We start from the raw sequence: 14367 nt of genomic DNA on the forward strand, positions 1-14367 counted from the left end.
TCTCGGAGCTTTTCCCATCCACCCAGAGAGTCCACAGGATCAAATCCCTTGAGGACAGTCTCAAGAGGAATCTGGTGAACATGTTCCCCGACTCCCGTAGGGTGCAGGGGCGGGGACAACCTACCATGGATTCTACTGGTGGTCACGAGAGGAGCGTTGGAGAAGGCGTGCGGTTGACAGATGCCTTTCGGTCTTTTTTTAGTCCTCACCGCCCAGGCCTCTCAGCTGCCACATCGCATCGACACCGTCTGCATCACATGGTGGACGATTACGTGAGGGCACAAAGTGACACAGAGGGCTTTTCATGTGACGAATCCGATCCACTGGCATACTGGGTCTTAAGATTAGACCACTGGTCAGAACTGGCCCAGTATGCCATGGAGTTGTTGGCCTGCCCTGCTTCCAGTGTCCTATCGGAACGGGCATTCAGCGCAGCAGGAGGATTCGTCACAGACCATCGAACTAGACTCTCCACCGACTCAGTCGACCGTTTGACATTCATTAAGATGAATCAGTCGTGGATATCAAGCTTTGATGCACCTGATGCAGACCTTGTAGACTAGGCTATCGTTGTGATGTGGCAGTTGAGCCTCAGTTTAAGCCTGGACCATGGTGCCGCCCTCAAACCCTCCTCTCATTCTCTTTACGTTCACAGAACCTCATTTTGGTTATGACAAAAACGACAATGTTTGCGCACCTGTTCCACAGGTGCACACCTTTACAATTTTTGGGCCTCCTTCAACACCAGCTCTTTGGGGTTAAGGTGGGGAGGCTATGCTAAAACAAAAACGACAATGTTTGCGCACCTGTTCCACAGGTGCACACCTTTACAATTTTTGGGCCTCCTTCAACACCAGCTCTTTGGGGTTAAGGTGGGGAGGCTATGCTAAAACAAAAACGACAATGTTTGCGCACCTGTTCCACAGGTGCACACCTTTACAATTTTTGGGCCTCCTTCAACACCAGCTCTTTGGGGTTAAGGTGGGGAGGCTATGCTAAAACAAAAACGACAATGTTTGCGCACCTGTTCCACAGGTGCACACCTTTACAATTTTTGGGCCTCCTTCAACACCAGCTCTTTGGGGTTAAGGTGGGGAGGCTATGCTAAAACAAAAACGACAATGTTTGCGCACCTGTTCCACAGGTGCACACCTTTACAATTTTTGGGCCTCCTTCAACACCAGCTCTTTGGGGTTAAGGTGGGGAGGCTATGCTAAAACAAAAACTACAATGTTTGCGCACCTGTTCCACAGGTGCACACCTTTACAATTTTTGGGCCTCCTTCAACACCAGCTCTTTGGGGTTAAGGTGGGGAGGCTATGCTAAAACAAAAACGACAATGTTTGCGCACCTGTTCCACAGGTGCACACCTTTACAATTTTTGGGCCTCCTTCAACACCAGCTCTTTGGGGTTAAGGTGGGGAGGCTATGCTAAAACAAAAACGACAATGTTTGCGCACCTGTTCCACAGGTGCACACCTTTACAATTTTTGGGCCTCCTTCAACGCCAGCTCTTTGGGGTTAAGGTGGGGAGGCTATGCTAAAACAAAAACTACAATGTTTGCGCACCTGTTCCACAGGTGCACACCTTTACAATTTTTGGGCCTCCTTCAACACCAGCTCTTTGGAGTTAAGGTGGGGAGGCTATGCTAAACAAAAACTACCATGTTTGCGAACCTGTTCCACAGGTGCACACCTTTACAATTTTTGGGCCTCCTTCAAAGCCAGCTCTTTGGGGTTATGGTGGGGAGGCTCCGCCAACACCAAAACTACCATGTTTGCGCACCTGTTCCACATGTGCACACCTTCATAATTTTTACGCCTTCTTCAACACCAGCTCTTTGGGCTTACAGTGGTATGGCTCCGCCAACACCCAAACAACAATTTTTGCGCACCTGTCACACAGATGCATATCATTGTAATTTTTTTCCTTACAAAGGCAATTATTGCTTTCATTACCAGCACTTTCATAGGGATATGGTGTCAAGGCATCGTCCGCACCACCAAATGCCCAATTTTTAAGCATCCTTTACTTCTATTCAAAGTCAAGAGACAACAGTATTCATCCAAAACATCTCTAATCTTGTTCACTATGCACTACATTGTGGCTCCTACCCCTAACCCTCAATGTATCCGTGCATATATGTCTGTTTCTTGTGAGATTTCAAGTTAAAGTGCACCAAACACCATTTTACATGAAATAAAGTGCAATTACATACATCTTTGGACTTCTTGAAACATTTGGTAATAAAAGCCCCATTGTGGAAATACACCCGTTAATTATATGCACATTTAAAGAGACAGCACCTTTTTCCAAAAAAACCTCTAATCTTGTTCCCAGTGCACTGCATTATGTCCCCATCATACACATTGGCTGAGCCGTTGATTAGGAGCAAAAGAAAGGTGCGGTTAAGCAAAAAAGTCATTTTTGAAGGTTTGGTATGCTGTAATTCTGGTTCTGGACATGCTACAGAGCTGAAACTTCACAGGTACACCTTTTAGAACCCCCAGACACTAAATCCAAAGAAATCTCTCTTTTTTTTTTTTTAATTTTTTCAATAATTGGCTATCTATCAAAAACGACAATTTTTAAGAACTTTTTTTTGTGTGATTAATAGTCCCTGGGGCATGACCCAGAACCCTAGGCACTTTTTAGGGGCATTTATTGGGTTTTAGGGCTTAAAAATGGTGTTTTTTGATTACAGAAGTTCGGGTCCCATTGATTTCAATGGGGTTCTGAAATCCGAACCGAACTTTCGTGAAGTTCGGGTGTTCTGGTCGAACCGAACTTTTCAAAAGTTCGATCATCCCTAATAATGGGCACTGGTGGGCAGCACTGATAGAGAGCATTGGTGGGCAGCACTGATAGGGGGGCACCACTGGCAGGCTCTCTGAGCCCTGTTTGCCATCCCTGGTGGCCATGGTGGGCATCCCTGGTGGTCATGGGTGGGCATCCCTGGTGGCTCTAGTGGCACCCCCGCCCCCAGGGCTGCACTGGTAATCAATCATCTGATTACCAGCACAGACCCCCCCTGTGATCAGTGAGTAATTAGAAATACTCACTGATCACCCCTGCTGCAGAATCGATCCTCTCCTCTTCTCCTCACTGACAGGATCTGTCAGAAGGAGAAGAGATCGAAGCTGTTACAATGGCTGTATTGACATTACATGACGGCTGTGATTGGACACAGCCGTCATGTGGTCAGGAGGGCCAATCACATGGCCCTCCTGCCTAGTCTTGTTGCTCTGTGTCCTAGGGACACAGGCACATCGAGATCGCGCCGCTGCGCGTGCCCGCGGCGGCGCGATCTCTCTCCTTCTGAAGGACATTCCGGAACGTCCGATCAGAAGGACGAGACTCCCACCCGGCCGTATATGTACAATGGCCTGGGTGGGAGTTGGTTAAGGTGGTCAGATGAGACTAAAATTTAATTATTTGGCCTCAACACCAAACAATATGTCTGGTGGAAATACAGTACAGCTCACTATCCAAATAATACCATTTCTACAGTAAAGCATGGAGGTGGTAATGTCCTGTTATAGAGGTGTTTCCCTGTAGCAGGGACTTTAGCACTTGTCAGCATAGAAGGAAAATGGATTGGGCAAATTCTACTAAATTCTTAAGGAAAATCTGCTGCCCTCTGCCAGAAAGTTGTCAATGGGAAGAAGGTTTACCTTCCAACATGTCAATGACCTAAAGCACACAGCAAAAATGGTTGTGGTTTAAGAGAAAAAGGTGAATGTCCTTGCATGGTTTAGTCAGAGCTCAGACTTAAACCACATTGAAAATCCGTAGAATGCCTTAAAGACTGCAGTCCACAAATGGTCATCATCAAATTTACCTGAACATGAGCAGTTCTGTAAAGAAGAGTGGTCAAATATTGCAAAGTCTAGATGAGCAAAGTTAGTAGAGACATATCCCAACAGACTAAAGACTGTAATTAAGCAAATTGTGGTTCTACAAAATACCAACATAAGGTGGGGGGGGTCATTTTTGCAACTCAGTGATTCTGTTTTAGATTTTTGTTTATTTTTTCTGACATGTTAGTAAATTAGCAATTTTCTAAGTAGCAACGGTGGCTTGATTTGAGTTGGGGCTCCCCATAGACATGGGAGTGTCCTTACATGTACTGTACATATATGCAAATCAAGGGGATGTGATACAAGGACTTACTGAAATTAAAATTCATCCTTCCATGATGCAATGTAATCAGCATAATCTTAACAATCTTCTGAGTGAACAACAGTTCTGGGCGTCTCCACTGTTTTTCAAGCTCAAATGTGTGCAAAGCATATGCTAATCAGCGTGAGGAAGGTTACAAACTGCAAATAACTTAGAGTAACTAAGGCTGGCCATACTTTATACAATTTTCTTGTACAATGTTCCCTTAGATTTACCAAAACCATATAATTTGAGGTCAAGCCTAAAGCCACTCTCAATTTGTATGCAATCAGGCAGGTCCTTGCACTAGATAGTAGATAGTTAAATCTGAATACTTTTACAGGGGGAGTTTTTACAATATGTTAGTTAAAATATGTAGTTATACAATAATATGAACACTTTTCAAGAACCTAAAAGTCTGCATACTGAATAAAAGAAAAATATATTAATATGCAAGTAGGACTGCCACTCAAAGCAACTACATCAGAACAATCCTAGTTAAAAGTTTGTCTGTATAGAATACATTTCCCTACATAAAAAAATTAAAGCAACAATGGCAGAAAATGACTTTTAAATTCTTAAACAATCCAATGCATTTTAACCTTTTTAAAATCAGTAGTGGTGATGTTCAGGTTTACTTCTACTATGGGATTCAGGTGAATATCTCTGAATCAAAATGTATGGTCCTGGTGAATTTATGTGCAGATTCATCTGGTAGTGTTCCTTAAAACCACAATGCACTGCTCAGCCATTGATCTACGGTCAGCAGACTTAGAAGTGCCAATAAGGGGGATTAAGTTACACCAGACCCCCTCACTATAAAAAGGGTACAAAAAGCAGCAATAATGTCAGTAATTTGGAAGTTGTTGCAGGAAAAGCATAGAGAAGGCTATAAAATGCAAAGAGATTATGGTTGGATCAGAAAATGTATTTTAATTTTGATTACTAGCAATCAACATTATTGCTGCCTGGCTTTTTTTTATTTGCATTCTATTTGGGGGGGGGGGGGGTGGGCTATCCTATGTCAATAGGGTTTTTAACATTCGTCTTTTTACAGCTGCCTTTTCTTCATAGCACACAGCTGTACTGTGAAACAATCATATACAGTATGACATTTTTATTTTTTCTCACATTTTAAAGATGATTACTGCAATATTAACTGAGCTCTCTGTAAATGCACTGTACTCTCCTTTTAAAGTAAACATAAGTGTTCTTTTTTCACTTTGATATTTGAAAGTCTGTACTTTCACACAAAGTTGTAAGCATTAACCACTTTAGCCCCAGAGGATTTTGCTGCTTAACCTCCCAGGCGGTATGATTATGTCAGGAATTACATACCAAAAGCGGTACAATTGTTTTCATGGAAATTTGGCGTTATGTATTATAGGCCTACAATTCCTAGTAATTACTGACTTAAACCTGACCAAAACAAGAGTCTAGTAGACATCCCAGATGTGATAAATTTGAAACACAAACGCGTGAATTATAATCGAATCAATAATATTATTTTATTATTTAATATATAATATATATAATAAAATTATATTATTGATTGGATTATAATTCATGCATTATATATTATATATAGATATATGTGTGTGTTTGTGTATATATATATATATATATATATATATATATATATATACACATATATATATATATATATATATATTATATAACGCATGAATTATAATTGAATCAATAATATAATTTTTTATATATATATATGTGTGTGTGTGTGTGCATATATATATATATACCGGTGTATATATATATATTTATATATATGTATATATATATATATATATATATACCGGTGTGTGTGTATATATATATATATATATATATATATATATAATATAAAATGTGTTTTGTGTTTTGTGCAACGTTTTTTTTTTTTTTTTTTTTAATTTCCCTCCCTAGTTCCGCTCCCATGCAGCATTGCTGCTGCAGGGAACGGAACTAGGAAGTGATCACACCGACGGAGGACGGAGGAGCGGCGGGACTCTCGGCTGGCGATCTCAGCAATGAGAGATCATCGATGGATCGCCAGGAGAAGGTAAGAGAACACCGCTGCGCTCTCTGCACATCCACCCCGAGCGTGACTCGGGGTTACCGATCCTGCAATGAAAAATCCACCCCGAGTCACGCTCGGGATTACCGCCAAGGTGGTTAATGACCAGGCTCTATTTTGCGATTCGGCACTACGTTAATTTAACGGACAATTGCGCAGTCATGCAATGCTGTACCAAAATAAAATTGACGTTATTTTTTTGCCCACAAATAGAAATTTCTTTTGGTGGTATTTGATCACCTGTGCAACTTTTATTTTTTGCGCTATAAACAAAAAAGAGCGAGAATTTTGAGAAAAAAAAACTATTTTTCACATTCTGCTATATAACATTCCCAAAAAAAAAAAAATGTAAAAATCAAACTTTTTAACATTTTAGGCCAATTTGTTTTCTGCTACATATTTTTGGTAAAAAAAAAAATTGCAATAATTTCGATTGGTTTGCGCAAAAGTTATTGTGTCTACTAACTACATGAAAGATTTATGTCATTTTTTTTGTTTTTTTGTTTTTTTACTAGTAATGGCGGCGATCTGCAATTTCTTGCGGGACTGCAACATTGCAGAGGACAGATTGGACCCCTAACTGACATTTTTGACACTTTTGGGGGGACCAGTGATATTACTACAGTAATCAGTGCTAAAAATATGCACTCTTACTGTAATAATGCCATTGGCAGGGAATGGGTTCATACCATTAGTGATCAAGGGGTTAAATGTAAGCCTAGTGGAGTGATTCTAACTGTGGAGGGGCGTGGCTTATGAGATCATCACAGAGACATTTGATCCTCTATAGCAGTAAATATAGCAGCCTCTGTGATCACTTCAGGGAGAAGGACAGACGGCTATGTTTACATCAGCCGTCCGTCCTTCTCTGTCAGGGGGGGGGGGATCACGAGTGGCCGGCGGCCATCAGACCCGCCGGTCACATGCACTGGCTCCCCAGCTGATGAGGGTGAGCCCCTAGAGTCTCCTGAGCAAGCGACATAGTACTACGTCGGTTTGCCCAGGAGCGGCCGTCTGCTGCAGTAAATCTGCGGTGGGCGGTCATCAAGTGGTTAAATAATGCAATAGTCTTAGATCCAGCTCCAAGAAAACAAGGTACTATATTTTTTTATATAGTTATTTTTTTTTTTTTTTTTTACAGTGATGTATATGTTGCTGTCAGTTTAATCGGTACTTTACATATATATTGTACATTTACATAAGTCCCTGCCCTCAAGGAGCTTACAATCTAAGGTGCTATATGTTTGCTATTTCATTTTGATGATTTCCCATAAACATTTGCAATTGAGTCGAAGGATGCCACAAGGGATACTGCTTGGCAAAAAAGGCAGATGGGGGTCATTGTTTATGTAATAAAGTTAGTTTATGATAATAAGAGGATAATAGAGTGTTTTTTTCTGTGGCCGTTTATTTGTACAGGTATTTGTCAAATGAAAAAGGCTGCAGAGTCTCACACAAATATAGCTTCACATGAATACACATACTCAGACCCAGATGACTGTAAATGTTACAGTGGCACTAATTTACTTACTGAATTAAATTCTGCTGGCAGATGTAGTGTAGCTGCTTGATATCTCTCCTCTCACACATTAGAAGCTGTTCTGCTTTTTGCTTTAAGCTGGACTGCTGGAACTCATTAACCAGAGAGTCAGATGAGAAGAGCCTCTCTCTTCTCTTGCTATGCCATTCTAGCTTGTCTTGATATCTCTATTTGCTCTTTGCTAGGCCTTATTCAGATGGCCTCACCACAGACTGCATTCAGGGCCACTCACCAGCACCCGTCAAATTGTGTGAGTGACTGTGCCTATGCATTTATTGCATCCCTATAGACATGAATGAGTTGCCTTCATGCAGCACCTGGCAGCTGACACTGCATAAACAAAGCATTCATTCACAGACCATGGATGTCAGTGACCAACTAAATGAGGCCTACATTCCACTGAGGTATGCACAACATGGCCTTAAATTTAAGATACAGAGTCTATGTTGCCCAACAAAGTTCTCTCTGCTTAGTGCAGGAAAGAGAGCTCTGTGACTGGGGCAGAACTGGTCACTTTGACAGGTCACATGACTGTTTTTTTTTCTTTTGTTTACACAAAACTTTAATCTATTTCTATTGTGCTTCACCAGTTTTAAATTTCCAAAGAGCAAATAGTCAATTGTAAAGCACTCCACTTTGCAATAATATCTTCTAGAATGGTCCTCTTGAATGTGGTCCTGTCTACCTCTCTATGAAATTATTATTTTTGCTTTTTGAGTTACTCAAAATATTGGGAATCTTGACACTTTAATATTCCAGAGGTCATTAAAGTTGTTTTGAGACAGTGGGGTTGATTTCTAAAAAGTGAACAAACTGTTCACTTTGCAAGAGAAGTTTCCCTTAGCTTAGATAATACCGTGAACATTCACTTTACAAAATATATCCAATCATGTACAAAAAATGTAAGAAAAAACTGTATTTTTGCTTTTAATTGATTGGATGATGTAAGTCAGCTGAGCTTCTCCTCAGTCACTAAGCTAAAGGAAAATTCCCCTGCAGAGTGAAAATTTTCTTGTAAAGTGAACCACCTGTTTGCTGTCAGTAAATCAATTCATAAGTATCTCTGGATGTATTTGTGTTTGGTTTGTGTATTAAGCTGTAATCAAAATCAGAGAAATTTGAAAAATAATAATGGGAACATAAAATATTTAGCACTTTTTGGGTTGACACCAAAGTCAATGGCTGTATGTTGAGTTATTTTGAGGGGACAGCAAATTGACACTGTTATACAAGCTGTACACTCACTACTTTACATTGTAGCAAAGTGTCATTTCTTTAGTGTTGTCACATGAAAAGGTATAATAAAATATTTAAAAAAATGTGAGGAGTGTACTCACTTTTGTGAGATACTGTATATCTCAAATACAAACAAAGCACACATTGTGTAGATACTGACCAAGCCACGTATGCTGCCTCTTATATGGACAAGCCAAAAAGCGTAAAAATTGCAGGTTATGGTGTTGGCAAGATTATTATACAGGATTATTATACAGGATTTATATAGCGCCAACAGTTTGCGCAGCGCTTTACAATGACAATACAGTTACAATACAGTTCAAAACAGGAGGAACTAGAGGGCAGATTCGCTCAGGCATGTGGTCAGAGCTGCCAAAACAGGACCGCAGGGCCACTGGAGGCATCAGTGAAGGGCCAGATCACCCACCTATGGACCTTAATATAACTGCATTGAAAAGCTTTCTTACAGTGCCTTCTGCAATTAAAATAACACATAGACCTAAGTTTATGTGCGAATCTGTATAATGGCATGTAGGGCAAACAGTGAGTTGACCCCTTAGGAATGGGACCTCTGGACTCTCTAAAGTTTGCTGCATTCTTTTTGTTCTTTACTCAGAGCGAAACACCTGCTGAACCAATAGCTGCTCAGGACAGACTCCTCTACTGTGTACAAGACACTGCACACTTCCACCTTTTTCTTTAAACTTCTTTCATAGGACATGCTCAAGTGACCACAATCACTGTAGGCTTGAGCAAGATACTGTATTGCCAAAGTAATCCTTACTTGTGTATGTGTATTTGTGTTTATGTTTTTACATTTTATGTAAGCCAGTTTATTTCAAATTGCAGTATCAGTGTCTGCTTGGAGTACAGATTTGTACTATACCACAATATTTCTTGTAAGTTTAAAGTTCAGTCTTTTAGCAAGCCATTTTCAATATAATGAATTAAACAGTGCATTTAGAAGCATAGTAAATCAGACAAATATATCATAATAAATGTACGCGGATAAACCCATTTTGTAATAAAATACTGAAAACAACAGAAAACAAAATCTATTCATTGTTAAAGTGATTTTAAATTCTACATTTTTTGTTTATTAACCACTTAAGCCCCGGAGGATTTGGCTGCTAAAGGACCAGGGGTTTTTTTGCGATTTTTTACTGCGTGACTTTAACGGACAATTGCGCGGTCGTGCGACGCTGTACCTAAACGAATTTGACGTCCTTTTTTTCCCACAAACAGAGCTTTCTTTTGGTGGTATTTGATCACCTGTGCGATTTTTTGATCACGCGCTATAAACAAAAAAAGAGCGTAAATTTTGCAAAAATAACAATATTTTTCACATTTTTTTATATGAAATTCCCCAAAAAAAAAAGTAAAAATCAAAATTTTTTAACATTTTTCGGCCAATTTGTTTTATGCTACCTATGTTTGGTAAAAAAAATCGCAAAAAGCGTATTTTGATTGGTTTGCGCAAAAGTTATCGCGTTTACTAACAAAGAGAAAGATTTTTGTCATTTTTGGTGTTTTTTTTTTTAACGCGTAATGGCGGCGATCTGCGATTTTTTTTTCGGTACTGCGACATTGCGGCGGACAGATCGGACCCTTGACTGACATTTTTGACACTTTTGGGGTTACCAGTGACATTACTGCAGTAATCAGTGCTATACATATGCACTGTTACTGCAAAAATGACACTGGCAGGGAAGGGGTTAACTTTATTGGGAAGGGAGGGGTTAAGTGTGTCCTAGGGGCGTGCTTTCTACTGTGTAGGGACATTGCTATTGGTGTAAAAGCAAAGATCCACCGTTCTACATAGTAGAACGGTCAGATCTTTACTTTTACACAGGGAGAACTGACAGGCAGCTTGTTTACACAAGCTGCTCTGTCTTTCTCCCTTCACAGGAGCGATCGTAGTGTGGCCGGCGGACATCGAGTCCGCCGGTCACACGCACTGACTTGCCTGTGAACGAGCCGCGGCGGGCGCGCGCCTCGGCGGGCGCGCGCCCGCTCGCTATAGGCTCGCAAGTCAGTGACAGGCGAGTGACGTACCGATACGTCACTCTGCCTGGCCGGGGCTGACCGCCGCAGTATATAGTCGTGCGGCGGTCGGCAACCGGTTAAAATAATAAACATGGTATACTTACCTGCTCTGTGCAAGGATTATGCACAAAGTGGTCCCTCACCTCTTTATTTTTCGGTCCTCTGCTGGCATTCTCCACTCCTCCTCCTCTCCAAATGTCCCCATAGCAAGCCATATGCTGTGAGGTTGCTCCCAAGGTGGGCTGTGTATGTCCATAGACACACACAGCATGACTCAGCCTAGCTCTCCACTTCCTCCTTACAGTGTTTGACTGGCAGCAGCAGGAGCCAATGTCTCCCACTGCTCTCAGTGAAGCCTGTGAAAGCAGAAAAAGGGGAGAGAAGAGCTGTAGCCAGACAGTCCTGATTTGATAGAGATCTCAGGTAAGTGTTTAGGGATGATGAGAAAAAATAGCTAGTGGAAGGTTGCTTACCTTAATGCATAAAATGCATTAAGGTTAAAAAAAAACCTTTTGTGTTTAGAACTACTTTAACAGCAACATGATGCCATATTTTTTTCTTTTTAAGACTTACTTGTTTCTAGGGATAGTCTTTAACCTATCTGTAGCTTGAATAACCTCCTGCAGTACACTGTATTGTGTAATTACATTTTATATCAGTAGTAGTGTTTCCTTTACTTAGAAACACAGGAAAGCTCATCAGAACAAAGCACACAGACAACTCAACCAAGGAAAATCCCATATTCTTACATTACACTGTGCCTGTTATAAATGAGGACAAAATATGTTGTTTCCTCTAGCAAATGAAATAAAGCACCTCAGTGAGAACAGGGATTTAGTAGATTCAATTTTCTAGTTTGTTTTCTATCAACCAACAATACAGGTATATTTACTGAAGAAATAAATGGTAAATACCAAAAAATGTAGTTTTCCCCAGTGACAATCCCTGTTCTTCTTGCCTTAATATATTCTAATTTGTCTGGTTTATTATAGTACATCCAATCCCTGGCTGGTCACTATAGAGTAATTTGTTCATTCAGTATGATATAGTATAAAAAAAATTACTAGTTCTCTATGAGTTCTTGATCTACTTCTACTTTTTTATTGGATAAAAAAAAAAAGTTCTTATTGCTGCAGCCATTACAAAATGATGTCTGATGCTTAGTGTTTATATACCTAAAAGGGCATTAATATTGAGGGTTTTTTTCTGTGGTGGGGGTAGTTTTGATCCCAAATTTCATATGATGTAAAATTCTGGCAGCATTTCCTAAAATTGGATGGCTACCTCTAAATATGAATTTTAATATTATTTTTGGTGGTTCAGATTTTCAAAAGACTTTTACTGCTTTGAAGGCTGTTTCTGTTTTATATTTGCTTCTGCAATTGCCTTCTTAGCTTGGATGCCAGTGCTGCCAGGTGCCATGTTTTTTGGTCCTTTTTTCACTAAGCTTGGCTGCCAAGAACTTCCTCCAACCAATAATAAAATTTTTACATAATGTTCTGCTCTCTATTACAGATATTTGGAGCCTGGTTCAGATTTCTATTGACTTTAATAAGGCTTATAGTTTGAAAATTCTGAATATCAGGAGGTTCACATATGTTTAAAAAGTATAGGTAAAAAACAACTGATCAAACTGAAGAAGTTCAAACAACTCTTTTAGTGAACAAGCATCAAATCTACTCTCAAAAATTAAGGATTAGGGATGATCGAACTTTTGAAAAGTTCGGTTCGACCAGAACACCCGAACCTCCCAAAAGTTCGGCCCGGATTTCAGAACCCCATTGAAATTAATAGGACCCGAACTTCGGTAATCAAAAAACACAATTTTGAAGCCCTAAAACCCAATAAATGCTCCTAAAAAGTGCCTAGGGTTCTGGGTCATACCCCAGGGACTATTAATCACACAAAAAAAGTTCTTAAAAATTGTCATTTTTGATAGAGAGCCAATTATTGAAAAAATTAAAAAAAAAAAATAGTATTTAGTATCTGGGGGGTCTAAAAAGTGTACCTGTGAAGTTTCAGCTCTGTAGCATGTCCAGAACCATAAAAAAAAAGATTGTTTGTATTTTGTCACTTATAGAACAGGTTAGTGGCTTCTCTCTTTTCACACCTTGCCGGTTTAGTAGCAAGCGTTTTTTTTGGGCATTTTTTGGGGTCTTTTCAGGCAGGCAAAACATCTGAACTTGTGTATACGGGTATATATACACACATACTTATATGTATATATACACCTAGACATATATAGGTGTGATAGTAGCAGAAATATATGCTTGCGCTAATGAAATAATTAACACCAATATAGTTACGCTCCTATCACACCTATATATGTCTAAGTGTAAAATACATATAAGTATGTGTGTATATATATACCACTATACACAAGTTCAGATGTTTTGCCTGCCTCCAAAAACCCCAAAAAATGCCTGCAACAACACACCTGGGCATTTTTTTTATGGCGCTAGCGTTTTTTTGGGTATTTTTTTTGGTTCTTTGGAGGCAGGCAAAACATCTGAACTTGTGTATAGTGGTATATATACACACATACTTATATGTATTTTACACTTAGACATATATATAGGTGTGATAGGAGTGTAACTATATTGGTGTTAATTATTTCATTAGCGCAAGTAGTGTTTTCTGCTACTATCACACCTATATATGTGCAGGTGTATATATACATACATGGGTGTGTATATATACCCCCTATACACATGTTCAGATGTCATGCCTGACTCCAAACATGTGCTCAAAAAATCCCTATAGACGCATGCAGCCAAAAAGCAAGCTGACAGGGGCGAAACCATATTACTGCAGCAAAAGTGACTTCAGAGAAACTAGCTTTTCTCTATAGCGGTCACCCTGATATGGAAGGGTTTTGTCACCCTGCCATAGCAGTCACTGTCAGTTCACCCTACACTACACTACGGTCACCCTGGCACTTAACACTTTCCCTACAGAAACTAAATTATTAAAGCTAACTAAAGTGTAAAAGACCACCCTAACTACACTAGATATCCCTTTCCTCACACTAATAAATGCTAAATGACACTTTGTAGCAAAAGTCCACGAACTGCTTCCACTCTCTTCCATGTCCCTGTATAACAATGCTAGGAATTTGGCGGGGGCTATCTTATATACTGGGGGGCGTATTCACTAATGATTGGCCTATGGACCCCCTAGTCACTCCAATCACATTTCTAGCTTTCTCCTGCCCCCTCAATTGGCTTTTGCTAATGGTTCTGGTCCAACCATGGGCTTTTAAAGCCCATTTCCTGTCCCATTGCATTTTGGTCAGTTCTGGTTGCCGAA

General features: G+C 40.0%; 1 long non-coding RNA gene across 1 annotated transcript in view; it reads left to right on the plus strand.

The window, feature by feature from the left end:
* The first annotated feature begins 2331 nt into the window (after positions 1-2331).
* LOC309549624 overlaps positions 2332-14367 on the plus strand; it is a 177473-nt gene continuing 165437 nt past the window's right edge. Inside the window, exon 1 of the long non-coding RNA XR_014225026.1 lies at positions 2332-2707. This is a non-coding gene — a long non-coding RNA (uncharacterized lncRNA). The remainder of the gene's footprint in view (positions 2708-14367) is intronic.

The sequence above is a fragment of the Pelophylax lessonae genome (assembly GCF_965119305.1).
Source record: "Pelophylax lessonae genome assembly, chromosome: 3".
NCBI lineage: Eukaryota > Metazoa > Chordata > Amphibia > Anura > Ranidae > Pelophylax > Pelophylax lessonae.